We start from the raw sequence: 19,702 nt of genomic DNA on the forward strand, positions 1-19,702 counted from the left end.
GCTTTCAGAAAATGCATTAGTTGACAGCTTTATTTAATACATTGAGGTTACTTTTCACAGGAGACGTTTGACTATTACCTGTGATAAATAAAAACAATATAATGGCACGCTACAGTTTCTAGAGGTGTAGAAAACGAGTGCACACAATGGCTGCACTCCATTTCCTATTCGAAGTCTCCAACTATATAATGGAGTGTGGTCTATGGCGTTTGAAACTGGGATATGCGGTCAGCCACGTTGGAGCCCCGCTTGTATTCGCGATGAAGCAAGAGCTGTGTGCTATGTAGATCCAAAATGGCGTCAGTTTCATTCGGTGCGGAAATGGTATCCGCCCACACTCCCAGAGCCAATCACGTAGCTCGTCTTAGACCAGTCGCGTTTCCGTTCTGAACGTCCATACACCGAAGTCAAAGGCCGCTCGAAAAACCGCTCGTACTGGTTGGCGGAGAGGATTAAACCGAAACAAAATATAATCTTTTGATGGGTTACGTTCACCCAAGCAAGGCTACCGTCATGCAAATGGAGTTTCTAAGGTTCGTAGCTTGTGGTGAAGACGAAATAGTGACGCTGTAAACGAGGTTGCGTGGATATTTTATTGTTTTTCTTTCCCCTGGACGTCTGTTTGTTGGTCTACACGGCTCTAACAAGCTAGCGCTAGCCTCGTATCTGGTGAGCTGCTTTTGAGCTGCAATGGTCGACGAGAGTTTATGCGTATGTCTCCGAACCAGTCGTCACTGAACCGACGGCAACAAATGGGACCATCCAGCATCGGCCGAAAACATCGAGGAGGCATAGATTAAACATTAAAGATTCAGATAACTATTTGAATTTGAATTCAGACTGAGGTAAGTGGCTGTTTTCTTGGTCCTGCTTTAGCTCGTTTATAACAACAAACTGACTTGCTGCCCCCTTGGTTAACTCTGATGTGTGTATGTTGCGACAAAGGTCAACTTGCAAGAATTAGAGTAATTTTTGACTTTAAAACATGGAGATGCATAACATTTGAAAGTTGTCATCATGTACACTTAAGTCTATTTTCACTGGAAATTCACAAATATTTTGAGCACGCAGCTCGGCTTCTTGAACGCAGGCTGCTGTCGGTAATGCTTAGTTATGATTTATTAAATGTTGGCATTTATTTATTGTAGAAGTTCCCGAGGAAAACATCAACTGCAAGTGCAATGTGTGTTATGACTTGTATTACTAGTGTGTTGTTTTAATATCCAACCTAAATAGGTAAGGAAATAAGTGCTGCATATGTTGAAATCATGCATGAACACTGTAAGCGTACAGGCATACTAACAGGGTTACAGGTCTAGTGCTGTCTGTCCACAGTAGGCTTACAAGTAATGTTTGCTTAAATTTGACCATAATCTAGGAAACATCATTTACCACGTGCGAAATCCCAGGCAGCCAGAATCATTCATTTTATTTAGGGAGGTCAATAAATACATCCCAGTTTATACCAATTTAGGTGATCAAAAGCAGTATTAATACACTAGCTCCTCCAGCCAAGTGTGCAATAAATTCCTGTCATGAAGCCCCATGTCATGTTCGTTTGCTGGTATGCTCCAGCACTAAAGCAAAACCTATGTGCTACAACTTAAGCCCTTCTATTAGGAAAGCGATGAATACCTGTGTCAGAACCAAAACACATGCAGATTATTTATGAAATGGCACAGATTTAAATGCCCACGAGCCACCTAGATTTATCAGAAACTAACTGTAAACAGTTCGCAGACTAACAGGGGTTGTACAGATAGTATTAGTGACACAATTACCAAAGTTTGGTCAGTGTAGTGCTTGTGTTTCTGTGTTCAAAAAAACTGTACAGGCGGGACAGAACATGGTTGGATTTAAAATGAGCTGGAGAGGAAGTGGAATATGTAGGAGAAGCTCTCCACTTTGGTGCAGTACCAATGCTGAAGAAAACACTGCAGTGCCGCTGGTGGTGTTTTCCACCAAGATACTGAGAGTGTTTTAGCTTGTTGGGGCGTTCATGTTGACTACACTGCAGAGGCAGTGATGCATATCTCTGTCTCCCTAGAGTTTGCGTAGGTCCTGTTTCCCTTTTATAGCTTAAGCCTCAATCCAAAAGCTGTCACATGCCCTATTCTGTTTACATGAGTATTGTGATGTGTATCATTTTAATATAAAGTAGTTTCTGACACATTCTATCTCTAATACATACCCATTTGTCACTCCAAGGGTTCAAATATAATAGACACTAGTTTGATTGTTATTTTCTTTTGGATTAACTAGTGTTCGATTTTGTAAAGCTTAATGCAGCTTATTGAGTGTCTCTCTTAAAACAGGTGGAATATAATGCATATGTTTACGAATATTGGAGAACATATGTTCTGTCTTTGTAGCTATAATAAAAAGCAACCTTTTAAATATATTCAACGATCAAGGTATGTGGTATCATAAGTAAGAATAGTTGCCATGCGGCTTGACAGTGATGAACTGATGGTCCCCAATTAGTGACTTCATTAGGTTTAGCGTTTGTTCTGATCAGTAGAACCCAAGACCTAAGCCAGGCCCTCTGCCTGCAACAGGATATGGAGTTCTGTGAGGCCAAAAAGGTCATGAGCTGTTATTGTAGCTTGAGGTTACACGTTTTAGGTAATTTAAAGGCAGGCAACATTTCTGTTATTTTACTGTGGCTGTTGTCTCACAACTAGTCCGACCCAGTTCATTTTAGTTTTAAATAGAAATGTGTCAACCCTTGTACAACCTGTGGGTTTCTTGCATATTTGCCCATTCTAATAGTACGGTACTTTGGGGAAAAAAGTAACATCATAAACCAGTCGTTCTCCCAGCCTTCTTATGTCTTTTTAAAAGGTTTTTGTTGGGTGTATGACTCTTAAGTGGCCTGCTCCGTATTTTCGGAAGCATACTTGGAGGTTGAGCTCATCACTGATGAATACTGGCAAAAACACAACAAAGGTGAAAGAGAGAGAACAGGATAAGCTTGATATCTGTGTTTGGGTTGCTCGACTGTCAGTTGCAGAGGACACCCAGATGGTTATCCTGGCCAAGAATGGTTAAATAACCCTCTGTAAACAAGCACTAAAGAGAGAGCTGAGCTCGTAGAACCTGAATGAAAACGGAAAGGTCTTCAAATCATCAAAAACTTTATCAGGGATGATAAGGATGATAAACGAGAGTGCAGATTAGGAGAGCACTGCAGTAGTGGCACAGTAGATTTGATGCTACAGAATATGACTCTGCATAATAACAACAACAATTTCTCTGGTTATTGTATCACACTTAATTTTTAAAATCTTACAGTTAGTATAAGTAATAATGAGACAAATGTTTATGGTAAAAATCCATTGTTTGTCTAACTAACTTCATGTTTTCTAAAATGTAAAATGTCTTCATAAAGCTTGACTTATAACTTACTCATCACAATTATGTACTAGTTAAGAGGGGATTTAACACCCCTATGAATATTTCTGGCTGCCACACTGTCATTCTTTTTTAAAATGTACTGTTAGCCTCTGGTTTGCAAGCACCGCTTCTGTTGAATGTTATATGGAAGATGCCAATGTATAAATTGATCAATCTTGTGCATAAGTCTGTAGCAATTGCTCATCTTGCAAGAACCACAATTCACATGTAAAATAATAATTTTAAAAAGCAATTTAGTTAATTTAGCTTGACCTACTACTTTCAGTGTCACTGTTTTTGTTATGTGTTGTGATAAAAGGGGTTGTGGTGACAATATTTAGTAACAGCGTTTCTACATTGATTGGACTACTGTGACAGGCCGTGTCTAGTAGCAAAACACTGTGTTTAACACATCAGGCTCACAAAATCAGATCAAACTTGGAATTGGTGAACAAATGAGTCAATATTCTGTTACTGCATTGAATATATCTTACTTAAAATGTGTTGTAAAGGCCTATAACTGTCAAGATCCTCTTGACATAAAAAAAGACTCTCAGAAAAGCATAAATTTGGTTTACAAAATGACATCATGATATTTTTGGTAATAATGAGAACTGTTTCATGATGGGGTCATGTTGCTTTTGTATACCAGATTAATTAAGAAGCATTTAGACTTGATACAGTGAATATTTATTGATTCGGACATCAATTAAGAAAGAACGACGCACCAGAGACAGATGGGCAGGCGCTCAACAGTTTGTCTTCATCCAAGAAACCATGGCACCAATCCTAGCTAACAGGTGATCAAACTGATCACTGGTCAGCCTTAAGTAGCACTTGGACGCCAGTAATCCAGACGCAGTTCCTGGAGAAGGCTCCAAAATTCTACAAGCTGTTGGTGCCTCATGTTGACATATGTACCTTGAAAACAAGCATGTTGATTTCCAGACCTATCTGGAGGAGCTCCTTTTTGCAGATTGTGTTTACCAACTTCAATAAACCCACATGATCGGACAAGCAAATTCAATTTGGTAATGATACATGAATTGATTGAAAATTAATTGAACATAGCAAAGCCAAAAATTAGCACTGCCAAACTTGACCACATTTTCTTATCAAGCACGAGTGTTTAGTTGTCCTGTGCAACCAGATATCTTATATCTTTGTTCCATGAATCATTCCTGTTCATTAATTCAGCTTAAGTTGCCAGTAGATTTAGTAAATATACTGTGTTTGGCATTAGCTCAATGATCCACGCATTAATCTAACACATTTCCCTACTTAAATTTAATCAATTTATGTTTTAGCTAAATGATCCTCTCTTACATGAGTTACCAGAGTGATGCATTATGTTCCACATACAACATATTGATATTCCATTATATTATTATTATTGTTCAAAGATTTTATTTTGGGCCTTTTTGCTTTTAGGACTGTGTATAGAGTAGAAACCAGGGAGAGAGAGTTGGTTATGACATGCGGAAAGGAGCCACAGGTTGGACTTGAACACGGGCCGCCAACTTGGAAGACTATAGCTTCCGTACATGGGGTGCGACCTAACCAGTAGGTCATCTGCGCACCTACATTTTCCATTATTAACTTGTCTGTCCATAACATTTCCCATTCAATGTCTCACCTGGGCTTCTCTAAGAACCAATATTTCTAAGAACCAGTTGGTGTTATTTGCTTAAAGAGCATATTTAAGTGGTCAAGTATTTTCTCTTACCTGCATCTCTATTTCTTAAATATAACTGAGAACGGTTTTAATGCTTCCAGTGAAAGTATTGCAAACAGGGTGTGCGTCTATTAGCAAAAAAAGTCCTGAGCTTCAACTCCGGTATCCACTCTGCCTGCCTTCTGTCCATGCTGGCTTTCCCCTCCCCCTCTCCTGCAGAGAGTGTGGTCCTTTTAGGTAAACAAGCATGGCTACTCCTGTTTCTTGCCTGTCTTTGTCCATCTCTGCCTTCCCTTTTCTTCCTGTGTTTTAGTTTCTCTCTCACTCCCCTCTCTTCGTCCTTGTTTGCGTTGTATAAATCTTTTATAGCTGCTGTTATACCAGTACAATCTCTGCGGATACTCAAATGGCATCTGAAGCCCTTTGAAACTCAGCCTATTCCTTTGCCCCCCTCCTCTATCCTCGAAGTGAAATGGAACAAAATGGCGGGCCCCAATCCTGCTGTTTCCCTCAGGGACTGTAGAGCCTCATTTCAGGGGTTTGGAGGTCCTGATGGTTGATGGTGTCTCCAACTTGGGTTTCGCTGTGCTTACTTCCTAGCCTTCCGCTGTGCTGCTCTTGATAATATTTTCTCTTCCCTGCATCTCTTGCACATCAAAGGAAAAGGTTCTCTAGTCTGGCATGCTGCTACTTCTCCAGAAATGTGCTTTTTAGAGATGTGGCTTTTGATCTTCAGGATCAAGAGCTGGAAAAGGGGGATATTTTGTGCCTCTAATAAACGAATATATCGAGTCACAGCTTTATTCAGATTTGCAAATAAAAATCTACACTAACAACATTTTAACATTGATCAACAAGCAACTGGGCTAGATTTCCATTTGAATTTAAGCCTGACCGATTAATCGGCCAGTATTAGCATATCTAGTGACAATCTGTATTGGCTAATTTTGTCTCCGATATGGCTGATATTACCAGATTTGTTTACCAGTCAAAAAACATTTCATTTGAGTTTCATTGTATCACACTAGCAGTTCTCTTTCTGTGTGTGCTATATGGATTACAACAAGCATTATCACTCTCCAGAGTGTCAAGTCGTGTTGCATGTACCTGTGCAGTTACTTTCCAGTTGAATGACCGGCTTGTCTTCATTACAAATAAGTGTTTGACAAGTGCATTTGAAGGGTTAACACAGTAAATGTGTCTATATCCATCTATCTCACAGATCGAAAATAGATCTAAAAAAGTTATCGGACAATGTATTGCTATTATATCTTTTCCTCCTCAACATCGATATTGGTATCAGCCCCAAAAAAAGCAATATCAGTGAGGCCCTGGTTGACATCAATGGTTGTTTCAGGTGAATCAAAATGTGTTTGCAAGGTTGAGAAACAGAAGATGTTATGGACTTCTGTGCAATTTATGTTAAAGAGTGTTCGATGGGGAATACGGTGGATTAGTGATCTAATATCAGGAGATATCGGTGTAGGCCTACAGTATGTAGAATTCTTACAGTCTACTCGTAGAGTATTTTTAGTAGGTAACATGTTCATCATCTGAAGGCTACATGCAAGGGTTAATCTTTTAGAAGGGTTAAAATACATTAAAGTCTCCTTGAAATGAAACCTGCATAGTCAAAGCTTTGAGGCAATGGGCTGTGTGCCTCAGTCTGGGAAAGCATGAAGAAGGAATGGTACAAATCTGGAGACAACAGTTGGTGTTTTGATGGGATTTGCTATTGAGCAGGAGACTGCATGATTTGATGTATTATCCATACGTGGCATTAGAAATGCTGTGTCCCTCTGGGCTCAGCTGTTCTGGTCTGTTCAGGCTGTTGCTGACACACAGGGAAAATTACTAAACAGGCTTGCTTACCTGGACTCATTCTGCCTTCCTTGTTTCTCCTTTTCTTTAGTGATGCCCTTTTTTCCTCCTCATTTTAAGTATTTAAACCCCCTTTTTTTGGAAATTGAAGATAGTGTACAGATCACAGAGACATGTCTGACAATGATAGTGAGGAAAAAAAAAATTCTGATAATGTTTATACATCAATCTTGAACCTGATTTTCACAGCTAGACGTACAATTGTATGAGGCTTTCTTGTCAATGGGCAATGACAAATCTTGATGGTAGAAGCAAATAGTAGTTTACTTTGACATTTACGCCAGACTCTGGTCTAAATGTACTATTGGTGCCTATAGGAGCTTTGGCAATGCATTTCTTAAGCCCTTGTTAGAGGGATGTTCTGATGGTGGTACACAACAGCACCAGTACCAATGCCTGGTCAAATTGATGATAAAAGCCACATATGTGAGTACAGTTTTTGCTTTGCTGTTCGTCATGACTCTAAAATGAAAATATTAAAAATTTTTATTTATCTTCATGCTCACTTAAGTTGTGCTCAGAGGAAAACAGCTGTATCAGTTTTCTTGTGTCCAGCAATCCTACTCATGTTGGATGAGCTTTTAGCTGACACAGGGGGTACGGGTATTAGGACAAAGTGTTGGGTGGGGGAGGGTAGAGGTGGTGTGGCCTGGCTGAATCTCAATCGCCAAGGCCCTTCAGCAGGGCTGGCCTTTTGATGGGCCAGCTGCAGCCATTCATCCACCCATTTACATTGATATGCAACAACAGGAAGGGGGGAGGGGCGGACTGTGGGGAGATGGGCCTCTGCGCCTGTGCGGGTGGGATGTGAATGAAAAGCAAAGGCATACCTAAATACCAGAGAGATGAGGTCCGTCAGTCGGGGCCCATGCCCCTGCTCACTACTACGAGCAGCCATGGTTTGTTTCCCCACCTCAGCATGCCGTGGGGCAGTATACTTAACACAAAGGGTCTAAGCACCCTTTTTGACCACTACATGCATTTTCACCACTCAGCTCTTTTCTGTCTTTACAGCCAGGATGGAGGCTATAAAGAGGTTGTGATTCATCCCACTGTCAGCCTTAACAGCTCTCTCCCGCTACACCTATTGTCAATGCTGCTGTTTGTACTTTGCCATCTCACATTTTGTGGGTAATTGCCTTCAGACAAATGATTTACTCATGTGAATTCTTTATAAAGGCTTATTTGTGATGCCATTGGCTGCAGAGTTTCAAGCTCTCACTTCAGGCAAACTGTATTGGAGGTTATGTTGTGCTATTGGTCTGGTAGAAGACGCTCTGTAACTCATTAGGGCTTCAGACTAGGGATCTGCAATATATATTGCAATATGAAAAAGACATCAAATCAAACCAGATAAAAACAGTTTACTTTTTATGCACATAATAGACTTGCATGATATTAGAAATGTGTAATTACTTTATTATTTTCGATAACAAAATTAAATGTAGTAATTATAAAGAATGCATACTATCTATAACCCTTTTCACACATATGGAAATCTCCTGGAAAAACTCTGGAGATTTGGCTACCCGGAGGTTCTTTAGGCTATGTGTGAACGCAAACAGCCGCATTTTTCGCGCAGACTTTACCCAGAGTTTCTCCGGCCAGACCCCTAGTATTTTATCCGCAGAATATCCGAGTGAGCTGATGTCTGAATGCTTCACGTAATTAAACGGCTGCATTATGTTTTCTGTTCGTCAGTATGTTGTTCTCCACTATTTTGTGGATGTTGTCATTCCATTGGATTACACATAGCGTTAATATGACTCAGTTGTTATGCTGATCTGCTGTGCTGCATGTTTTACAAAATGGTTGTGTTGCAGCACGTCCCTCCTGAAGCAAAAAAACTAACATTTTTTAAGCACTAAATTGGCACCAACTAATCTGAGCAGAGTTGACGCTTCATCTGACTGTATCAACATGTTCTTGACGACCTGGGCCTCCATCAAACAGGTCAAATGTGCACTTACTGAGTGAGAAATCATTTCTTCGTAAATATAATTTTTGTTATTTATCGTGATGGACTCAGACTTTTGCGACATGTTTATTGTGAAAGCTCATATTGCGATAACGATGCTTACAGCACAACAATACTTCAGACACGGTGTGTCATTTTTCTGAGTTCATTCAGCTTTTCGGGATAACTTGGATGTACTCAGATGTAGTGGTGTTATGGATCACAAATCCCACGGTTCGAATCGGATCATGGATATTAATAAAGGGGCTCGGTTTTCGGATCAACCCAAAAAAAAAACATCTATAATATACCATTTGTCTCACTGAAAAGTAGGCTAACCTTACACAATGAAATATCAACGCTTATGACCTGCGTCTGTGTGAAGATCTGGAAGTAGAACAGCTTAAATGTGTAGAAGAAAGCTGTGCAGAAAAGAAAAACGTATCAACATGGCACCGTACGACAAAAACAATACTGAAAAGTCACCTGTGTTTTTGCTGTTTAACATTCAACCAGTTTGCTGCTTCCTAAATTGTTTGTTGATTTTTTTGGTATGTTATGTAATGGGTCAACCTGAAGATGGTCCAATAGTAACTAGCTGAAAGGGGGCATATCGCCACCTTGACATCGGTCAATAAATCAATTCTCACTTGCACAGTTTTTCTAGAAAAAAACACCATGTGAAAGTGGTTTCTATTCCATTCCCATGCAAAAACCTTCCTAGTTTCAGCTGTGTGTTGACATGTGCAAGACCCTATTAATGCTGAATGACTACATGGCTAGAGTGCTCACAGGTAGGCATAAATACAGCAGGGTTGCATTATAATTCATATTTCATTGACATTAATATGTACATGCCATCCATTAACCCTCAGCAATGGTTTATTTGACCTATTGGGTGTTGCCCTGAATTATTGTGCCATGCAAGAACTCCATTTGGCCAGTCAGATAGAGCAAAGGCAGCTTACTGGTATATTAGTTGGTGTCCTGTTTTTAGAATATGCTTCTTTTTCTTTTACAGTTGCCTAATAAAAGTACCAATTATGTTAATATTTTTTATCAAGTGAAAAACAACCACATTTTCCTTTAGACAGAAAGTCTAAACTTGAAGGGTAGAGCTCTTTGCTTCATGCCTTATTAAAGTTAAACATTAGCAACTTGAAGATGCTACATTTTCTTTATCCTAAACAAAACAAAACATTGTTTCCCATTTACTCAGTCTGGAGTCTAGAGCCCTTGTCAGAGTGCGACTTCGAAAGAGCACTTTCACGAAGCTACTCCATCATTACATCTTTGTACATTCATAGTGGTGTAAATATTTCACTGAAAGAGGTCATATTATGCCCTTTTTGGGGTTCGTATATTTAATCTATGTACCTACTAAAGTATGTTCACAATAGCTAAAGTTTGAAAAAAGTGTCTGTTTTCATGTACTGCCGCTCCATGCACCGGCTCGCTTCTGACTCTCTCTCTAAGGCTCTGAAGTGCCCACGTTCAGAGTCCCCACGTGTGACAAGTCTGATCTGATTGGTCGGCCTGTCGACTCTGCCGTAATTGGTCAGTCACTCAGCATGGTTCTCAGAAATGTTACGCCCCTTTTACCATATTGGGAATGCAGCCACTTTGGCTCCGAAGGGAACAAAAACATTAGCACCTTAGCACTACTGTGCTACCGCAGGCTGCGGTATATCATGGGCGTGCTACAGAAGTTATTGGGCATGCAACATGAGCTGCTGGGCTTGCCACAACGAGCCAATGGGCTTAGATCAGTGATCTCACACTGACAAGACGTCACACTGTCAAATGTTTTTCGAGGGGGGCTAGAACCAAGCATTACATGCAGCTAATGCTGCAGCTAACAGGAGGACGTAGGAGAAGCTGTGTTTCCGCGGACTTTGAATTTTTGCACATAGATGTACCTAAACATGCACAGGACACTTGGAAAACACACTAAAGGGCATATAAAACCAGAAAAAGCATAATATGACCCCTTTAAAACATGCACTCTTAAAAGGCCTCCTCTGGTAATGGCTGGATAACTGTGTCTATTTTGAATTGAAAATCTTAAATAATTATGTAGAGGATGAGTATGAATGTTAAATATATCATATGAATACATAAGCATGTATTTCAGATGCAGTCATTTTGTGTTGTTCATTATATTATACAATTGACAGATATGACAAAGTTGTATTTATTTATTTAAAAAATCGAGCTGTAGGTTGATTATCCATTACATTTCTTGAGTCATATTTCAAGTAAAAAGGCCACATACCCCACAGTTTCAGGCTTAACAAATGTCCTTGTTATTCATATGAACTAAAAAATACTTACATTTGGGATTGTTAGAAATAAACTATTGTTTTTAAAAAAACTCACATTTTCAGCAGGATAAATGATGAATGAAACTACAACATTATGTTCACATTTTCTTGAATATTTCAAGTCAGTCACAGAGTAGTTTAAAATAAAAATGTTTTAACTTTCACTTTGGTGCAAGGCTATGAATTAGTGCTTGTGTTTAGCCAGAGCAGTCAGCAGTGAGTGGAAAATCACATCACCAGTCAGCCTGCACAGGGACTTTCCCTGCTGAATATGTGGCAACATAGAGCCCTTCTTAAAGCTACAGGCCAGAATGTGTTTGGCTGTTGTAACAAGGCTTGTACATCCACATTGCATCCCTATGTCACATTGCAGATACACTTCACAGACTTTTTATTTTGCCAAGAAAGGAAGCAGCCTAAATGAGAAGTGGAAATTGGGAAAACAGGAAATACAGAAGTGATTTTAAGTTGGCCTGAAGCTACCAATAATCTGTCCCAACATTTTGCTGTGTTTGTCTGCCAAGGCTTTGAATAGTCACAAATCTGTGATTGGATGACTACAGTTAACCAGACACTGATCTTTGAAGTTCTTTTGATACTAGAACCTTCATGCCTATAAATACACTGCCTTGTTTTTGTGCCCATCTGTGTTTGTGTGTGTGTATGATTGCGTGTGTGCCTGTGTCACTCATATTCCCTGCAGTGAATCTTTTTTTAGAAACAGCAGCCAGCAGTGTAATCTCTGGTGTGGATGTAGGACAGGTCTTTTATTCCTTCTCATTACCTATGCAAAGCCATTTCTCTCCCACAATCACTGCATTTCCTGTTAGAATGTTTGGTATCACTAGAATAAAGGTGAGCAGCTGAAGGATAGAAACAACATTTTTGTATGTTTAAGGCCATGTTTCTGAGTAAATACTATTCTATATACTTCATGTGATTTTGGTCTTTTCCCTGAAGTATAAATAAAAAAACATTGATTTTCCTTGTCTTGAGGGACCAGATATTTACATTTTTATCTTTATATCTACTTAAAGAATTGTATAGTTAGTTTATTTTGTAATGCAGAGCTCAGTGTTTACATGAATGTTTCTTTGAGAAACATTGATATGAAATTGTGCTGCAGGGACACTTTGGCATATGAGACAGAGGAGTCAACTGTCAAACCGTATTATATTCATTCTATGGTGCCAGAAAGTCACACTTAGAAGACAGGTAATCGTTGGTAAAAACAGAAACAGTATCACGAATTGGATGGTGTCTTAAATAATAAAATGACTTCCGTCGTAGTAGCAAATTCATTAGAATTAAATATTAGAGACCTACGATTAAATTGAATCAACAATGAAACATAGAGGATGTAAGGTTTGAAAACTACAGACATGGACACTTCTTAGCAGATAAAACACCATAGTGCATTTCAGACATATAACGTTTTAGAATACCCGTTTCCTTGCAGAACGGTTCAGAAATAAAATCTATTTATAGCTGCAGCTTTTCTGTTATGAATGATTTTCCTGTTAAATTATTAGATAATGAAGAGCTAAATTTGCAGTGGTTGGTTAAAAGAGAGATGGAGTTTGGGGTCCGTCAACATAAAAAGTTTGGTCAATTGTCCTTTGGAAATTTACATGGCAAGCCAGTCCTGCTGTCATCCTCTGCATGTTGATTATGCAAGTGTGGTTATAGTGATACAGTACCCACACTCCTTACAATAACGTCACATGCTCCTAGTATTCATGTGAAACATTTCCAATTTCTTGTGTGATTCTTGGACAGATGAGATCATCTCCTGCACTCAGTCCTGTGGTGCAATGTTATGCTGCTCTCTCACACACTTGGCTCAGCTCTCCCCTTGTCCTCTCTCTAACCACCCTAACACCCATGCTCCCTCTGTTATTTGCTTTCACCTTTTCTATGCGGCCTGTTATCTCCCATCTTAAGATTTTAAAGCACAGCAGTACGCATGCATTCTGCATCCTCACATGGTCCTCAGCCCTCTCTCTGACAGTCTCCTCCCCCTATCTCCACCTCTCTGCAGTAGCCTTGGTTCCTCAGGAAGCACTGCGTTCAGGAAGCTAAGGGCGTTTGCCTTATTTCCTCCTTTGTAAGAAGTCATAGTAAACGCAGCCAGCAGTTTTCTCTGCTGTTAGATTGTGGTGTATAATCTTGAGATTTTACAAAAGAGTTATTGTATTTTTTCAATCATCGTTTGTGCACCTGAATGTGTTGACCTCTTAGAGATTACCTTCTTTGTGATGAGTAACATGAGCAAGGAATTGACAGAATAGAAAAGTTTGTCTGACACATATTTCAGTCAGCTGTTTCAAGAACAGATAAGCTTCGAACATTTTACTGCCGACCAGTACTTCATGTTTTTAATGCCAAGAGCTAGGTTGAAATGAATCGTTTAATCGATGCATCGGGATGCAGACATTGACCATTGATGCATAGATGCAGGGACGTGATCAATGCTGACGACTGTGCACAGCGTTAAGGTAGTTTGTTCAACCTACTGGCCACACTGGTGAGGAAATACATTTAAAATAGGCAAGCAGAGGGATTTGTGACAGAAAACAACATACATTTAATCGATCCTGTGCTTGTTGACTTCATGAGCAGAAAAGCTGGTCCTGCACGCTCAGACCACAGGGCTCTGCCACCTCCTCGTGTCAGTGTTTTACTATGATTTGGCTATGTGCTGGAATGGCTTGACTCTGTGTCTCTTTAGCCGACCGCAGCACGGATTAGCATAATAATTTCAGCGGGTCTACCTGCTGAAGGTGTGTTTAAACTGATGTCTCGCTGTCATGAGTCCAAGATGATTAAAAGAAGGGAGCTGTGGCAGGAACTGTGAAGTGAATTGTAGAATTGTAGGAACTCGTGGTTAAAGGAGCCACTGTAAGCACAATTACCTCCAGACAGTGTCATCAAGAATAAACGCTTAGTGTAGCTTCGCTAAAGCTGCGTTATTTCGATGATTTTGGACAAGTTATTCACAATAAAAGTTCCCGGCCTATCTCTAGTTCTAGTTAGGCCTGGGCGAAATGAGAAATGTTATCATGATAAAAATGTACATCAGTCAATATCGATGAATATCACGATAAATATGAAATCATTATTTCTTTCAAATTTAAAGTCTGATTTTTGCTACTGAGTTACAGTTGAAGAAACCAGATGGTTCATTGTGGTTTAATTATTATATATTGTCTGAACATAACAAATTATACTTGAACAGAGGAACATTTCACAATCATAAGCACCGTGCACGGTGCTGGAAAACACTGATATGACAGTTTGCTTCTGGGCTGTGACACTTTTTGCCTGGTGCTTGCTGAGGGTCCACTAACACTCGTTTGGGACGTTCTGTAATTTCTTTCCTTCTGTGTGTTCTAATGGGGGATTTTATTTCAAATGGGGGAAAATGTTTGTGGTGTTGTCCGTTTAGCTGTACTTGTCTTCGGCACAGTTAACAGAGCACGTTACTCTGTTTTTGGTCAGACTGTAAATAACAAAAATATGCCCAAACTCCGGAAGTTCAGTGACCTTTCTTGTCGTCTTGTCGACAATGTGTTATCAGCGTTTTTTCAATGTCTCTATCGGTCATTTCGGCTGTGTTTCCATTCCGCTCCAAAAGTCTTATAGCCTCCCTACCCATATCCCTGCGACATGATTGGCTGTTCTGCGTCTTTTTCTTCTTCTCTTTAATGTTGGGTGGAAACTAGTGTTTAGGGCGCATTGAAAGATTCACACTCTGAATAATAATTGTATGATCGAAAACATATACTACCTTTGCTGTCCTTGTGGTCTCGTCTTAGTCATACTTTTTGGCTTTAGACATGCAGCAGGTATTGGTATTGGTATTAAAAGCCAATTTTCAAGAGACCTGTACTTTCCCACATGGCTGGAGACACACCTCCACGGAGGGGAGCAGAGAGAGTTGATTGCTTTTCACACGCAAGATAAAACCCTCTGCAGCAGCCTCTTGTGTGGTTTATCTTTCCTCTACTAGGAGAGAGAAGAAAATAACATATAGAACACCAATACTGCATGGGTTTATTTCTGATCATAGTATGCTTCTTTCATTGCCAATTAGTGTTTATAGTAGTAGCTCCTTTATGCTCTGATAGTCCTCACTCTGTCTTGGCATGATTGTTGTCACTCTGTATGCTTAATGCACACCTCTGGCATATGGACAGCTTTCCAATGTGGAGAAACTCAGCACTGTTGCAGAAATACAGTAAAGGTGCTTTTCACAATTTCATCAAACTCCTGTTAATATTGTTGCATGAAACAACAGTCTGAATAGGGCTATAGGCTCCCTGTATGAGGTGCATGTGTGAACAAGCAACTCAGGAAGATTTCAGTGGCAGTCCACCTGAAATTTTGTACAATTTCTAAGGAATGTATATGAAAACAACCTAAAAGAAAGGTTGTTGCCAAGCTTGGCTGATTGTACCAAACACACTTTTGAACCAGGATATTATCTAGGCCATGTGCCTACCAGTCAGCCTAATCTGGAAATAACCCTATACCCCACCTATGCTGTAGATTCACACTAGGGATCGAAAAAGCGACAAGATATTAATTTTAATCTCTCTGTTGTGATTATGCTGCATTAACATGGATTCAAAAAGCCAGACAGTAGACCAGATGTCATTTAGTTGACAAGAGCAGGACAGTGAAAATAGCATTGCTTTTCAAATTAACAATATACCTTTTTACTGTCCTCAGGGACAGATGTTGCCATTTGAGCTTGCACAGTACTGTACACAAGGAGAAATCATGGAGGATAAGGCTGATATTTGGATGATTGTTCTGTCTTGCCATTCAACCTCACTGTTATTGTGAGTCCTGTGCAGTCCAGGGGGTGTTGTCTGTCTGCAGTCTGCTGTGTCTATGAATCCTTGTGATTGCTGCGTTACATGGATTATTGATGTTGGATCCTTCAAAACCATCTTTTTCATCAACTGCCTATTTGATTGGTGCTTGATCTACTCCTCTCCTTCTATTCACATGACATCAACCAGTTCTCTCTGCTTCTACTGCTGCTACTACTGTACAGTGCGGGCATTTTTAATTTTAACTGTGGAATCCATTTTCACAAGGAAATTCAAAAGACTTTAGTCAAGTAATGTAACTGGTGTATGACAAAATACTGTGCAACACTGTTAACCATGGCAAGGCTGATAAATATTCTCTAATCTTCATGAACAGGAATGCTACAAATGGTTAAGACGGATGTAGTATTTTGATCAAAAATGTGCATTGAGACTAATCTGAGGTTTACATCTCCATGTGGAATGAGAGAGCTGGCGTTGTAGCAGGATACATGATTTAGTATATGTGCAGAGACAATGTGTGTCAGCCAGAGATATTTATTAAATGCCTACTTTTCAACTGGCGGAAAATTGTGTGGGTGAGCAGATAGCCACAGGCATTCAGAATCATCGCAGTCAACTTGCTCTGTGGTGTTAGAGCATGTGCGGTGTGTTTATGTCCATAATGTACCATGTGCAGCTACTACTCCATTTCTAACATTCATGGAGCGGTCTTTCACTGCAACCATGGCAACAGAAAATGACAAATGGCAGAACTGTGGAAACGTTCAGGTTGTGTGCGAGGCTGAAGGACAGAAAAAGCTTTTATTATAGAAAATCAAATCGCGGTGTCAGTGAATAGGCTGGCTGGCCTTCACTGATTGTATAATGCCATTGTTAAAACACAGAATATTCCATTGCAAGACAATTGAATTAAACTTTCCCCTAAATGTAATTCACCATAACCAGGCAGTGATTTGTCTTTTTTCCCAAATTTAAAAATTTAGTGCCACGTGAAAGGTTTGAGCTCAATATGCAATGTCATTACGGTTCAGAATACTACACTACAGAACAGGTATCTGCAATAGTAAAAAGGAATTCTCAGATCTTGTTTTTCTCATGAATATGCACACTAAAGTGTGGTTTATACTTATGCCGAATCTGCGATGGTACATCTTAGCATCTTAGGTTTGCATAACATATTCACAGTAATCTAAATGTCCAGATACTTTAATTACCATATGTACGCTTACTTGTGTACTTGCTGGTTTGATCTCTTTTACTGTTAAAAAAGTCTCATACAGACTTCCTTTTTTCCGCCATGTTTTCTGCAATGTGTCACTCATCAATACTGTGTTTCTGTAGGACAACGGTCTTAAAATCCCAGTTCTGGATGAAATGACAGCTGATTGTAACATCCATGGTGAGAGCTGTCCATGAGTCTAGTAACGGACATGTTGTTGTTCTGCACAGTTCTGCTTCTCTTTCTTCATTCATCTTTTCCAATTTCGTAGCTATTGTTAGCTGTGGTGGTAACTTGTACTCTGGCTCAACAAACAGCATCAGCTCTCGAAAGCGCTCCCCTTCCACCAAACTTAATGGGAGCATATCTCAACATTGTTTTATTATTTTCTTGTCTGAACTGGGTCATCTTCTCAGCTCTGGTATCATCACAACGATGATGATGTGATTCAGACTGCCCGTTGTCGGTCTTCACTGGTTTCTCCTTGTGCTTTTACCTCATGTGGTTAAACATCAAACTAGTATTTCTATGATATGCAAGTTTAATGCCACATATCTCAAACTGCATGATATCGTTGTTTTTAAAAAAAAAAATGTTCTCTTGATTAATACCTTTAGAGCTACAGTAGCTGCCCTAAATCAGCTGTTGTCGTAATCCGGCTCGCTTGTATGCTGGAACAAATCTGAAGCTGTAGCTGGAGAAGTTACGCCTCTGTGGCAAACTCAGAAAGCTAAGTTTCTCAAGTAGCGCTAACTAAGTTGAACTATTGTAGCTTATAATAACGAAAGCTCGGGTGCATGAGTAATGTAATGTTACTCTGCTAATAAGGTCAACAATGAGTACCTGAGTACTCGTTGCCGAAATGTGAAAATATCTGCCTCTTTCAGCGGCTGTACATTCCGTCGCTTCTCTTTTTCCTTTGCAATAATTGCAGTATATCGACTGCTGCTCAATATTTATCATCTCAAACTCCGACATAATAAGCTTGATTTCAGATGCCATGGTTTTATGTACACAAACTAACACACTGCCATCCAGTGTTTGTAGGCTGAGTATTGCAGAGCTACGCAGACACAACGACACACAGTTATGAAGCTCTGTGACACGGGTTTGACACAGAGGTATAAATATATTTGAGTGACAACAAGTAATTTGTAAGTAAGAAATCAGTACATTTCAGAGAAAAATGCTGCATGGCCATGTTTCCAGGTAGTGTTACTTTGCCTCATCAGAAATGGAGGTTGTGATTGTGCTTTTTGTTTGTTATGGAAAGATAAAGGCAAAGAAAGACTGTGTTTGGACACTCGTATATTTGTGTTATTTGGAAATTAACCTGTTAACACAGGCCCATGGTGACCTTTCTCCTTTTTGTCACAGAAACATTATGGACCTACCCATATCCTCAGTCATCACATTCTGTGAAAACGTGACTTAGGTTAGGGTGTGTTTATGTTGAGGTTAAGATAAGGTTAAGTCTCTGGGAATGAATGTCATGTTATTTATGTTGGAGCTAATAAAACGTGCACCATAGTTTTTGACAAATGAAAGGCATTTTTTTGTAAGTCATGGGTATTTCAGTGACTAATTTAGGCTTCCTGAGCAAACAATTAAGAATACTTTTTTTTTTGCAAATTGTTATCCATACATTCTGAAAAATAACAGCTGGATTGTGCTCAATGATAGAGCAAGTCTGAATAGATCTGCTGCTTTTCTGGAGCATCGACTAGTGTTTATGCAGTTAAATGGGACTGTGGCGAATTTTGTTACAGAGCAACAAGCTGACCAGTGCAAACCCATTCCTTTTTAGACATTTATGCTTACATACAATATACTAGAGAGGTTGTTATCATGTGCATCTGGTTTATTTTCAATGTACTTATAGACTTTTTTTTAACTAGCTTAGGGTATATTTTAATTTATTGGTTGTACAAATTTATGAGTTGATTTCTAGCTACTTGTTGTGTGTCGTGTAGATGTAGGTTGGCACTGTTGCTGCAGTATTCTACCTTGTTTTTTTTTGTACCTTGCACATTGCATTACTGATGTCCAACTCCAGACTCCCTGATTTTTGCAAAAGTCTGAAAAGCCCCCTTAATTCTTGCTTTCAGTTTTGCTGGTGGTGCATAGTTTCTCACACATGTGATCTATTGGCTTTATTGTGAACTGCACCATAGATGTGTCATTCAAAACTGTATCACAGCTTTGCAGCCATATTGATTCTGTAAAGTCTGCATCGATGCACACATTTGCAAGGAGTACATGATGTTATATCGCCATATCGATTTTTTGAACACTAGTCCTGAGGCTTTACCAGTTGAGAACCACAGATCTTCAAGATAGCCTTTTATTTTTGAAATTTCCGCTGCCCACCTGTTTTCATGGTTTCCACCGAGCTGCAGAAACTGC

General features: G+C 39.6%; 1 protein-coding gene across 2 annotated transcripts in view; it reads left to right on the forward strand.

Annotated features, from left to right (window-relative positions):
- Window positions 1–399: 399 nt before the first annotated feature.
- Window positions 400–19,702, forward strand: part of ankrd11 (ankyrin repeat domain 11) — a 109,304-nt gene continuing 90,001 nt past the window's right edge. For both annotated transcript variants that reach the window (XM_061036678.1, XM_061036689.1), the window contains exon 1: window positions 400–845. The gene's annotated coding sequence lies outside the window, so the exon portion shown is untranslated. The remainder of the gene's footprint in view (window positions 846–19,702) is intronic.

The sequence above is a fragment of the Labrus mixtus genome, chromosome 1 (genome assembly GCF_963584025.1).
Source record: "Labrus mixtus chromosome 1, fLabMix1.1, whole genome shotgun sequence".
In the NCBI taxonomy this organism is placed as follows: Eukaryota; Metazoa; Chordata; class Actinopteri; order Labriformes; family Labridae; genus Labrus; species Labrus mixtus.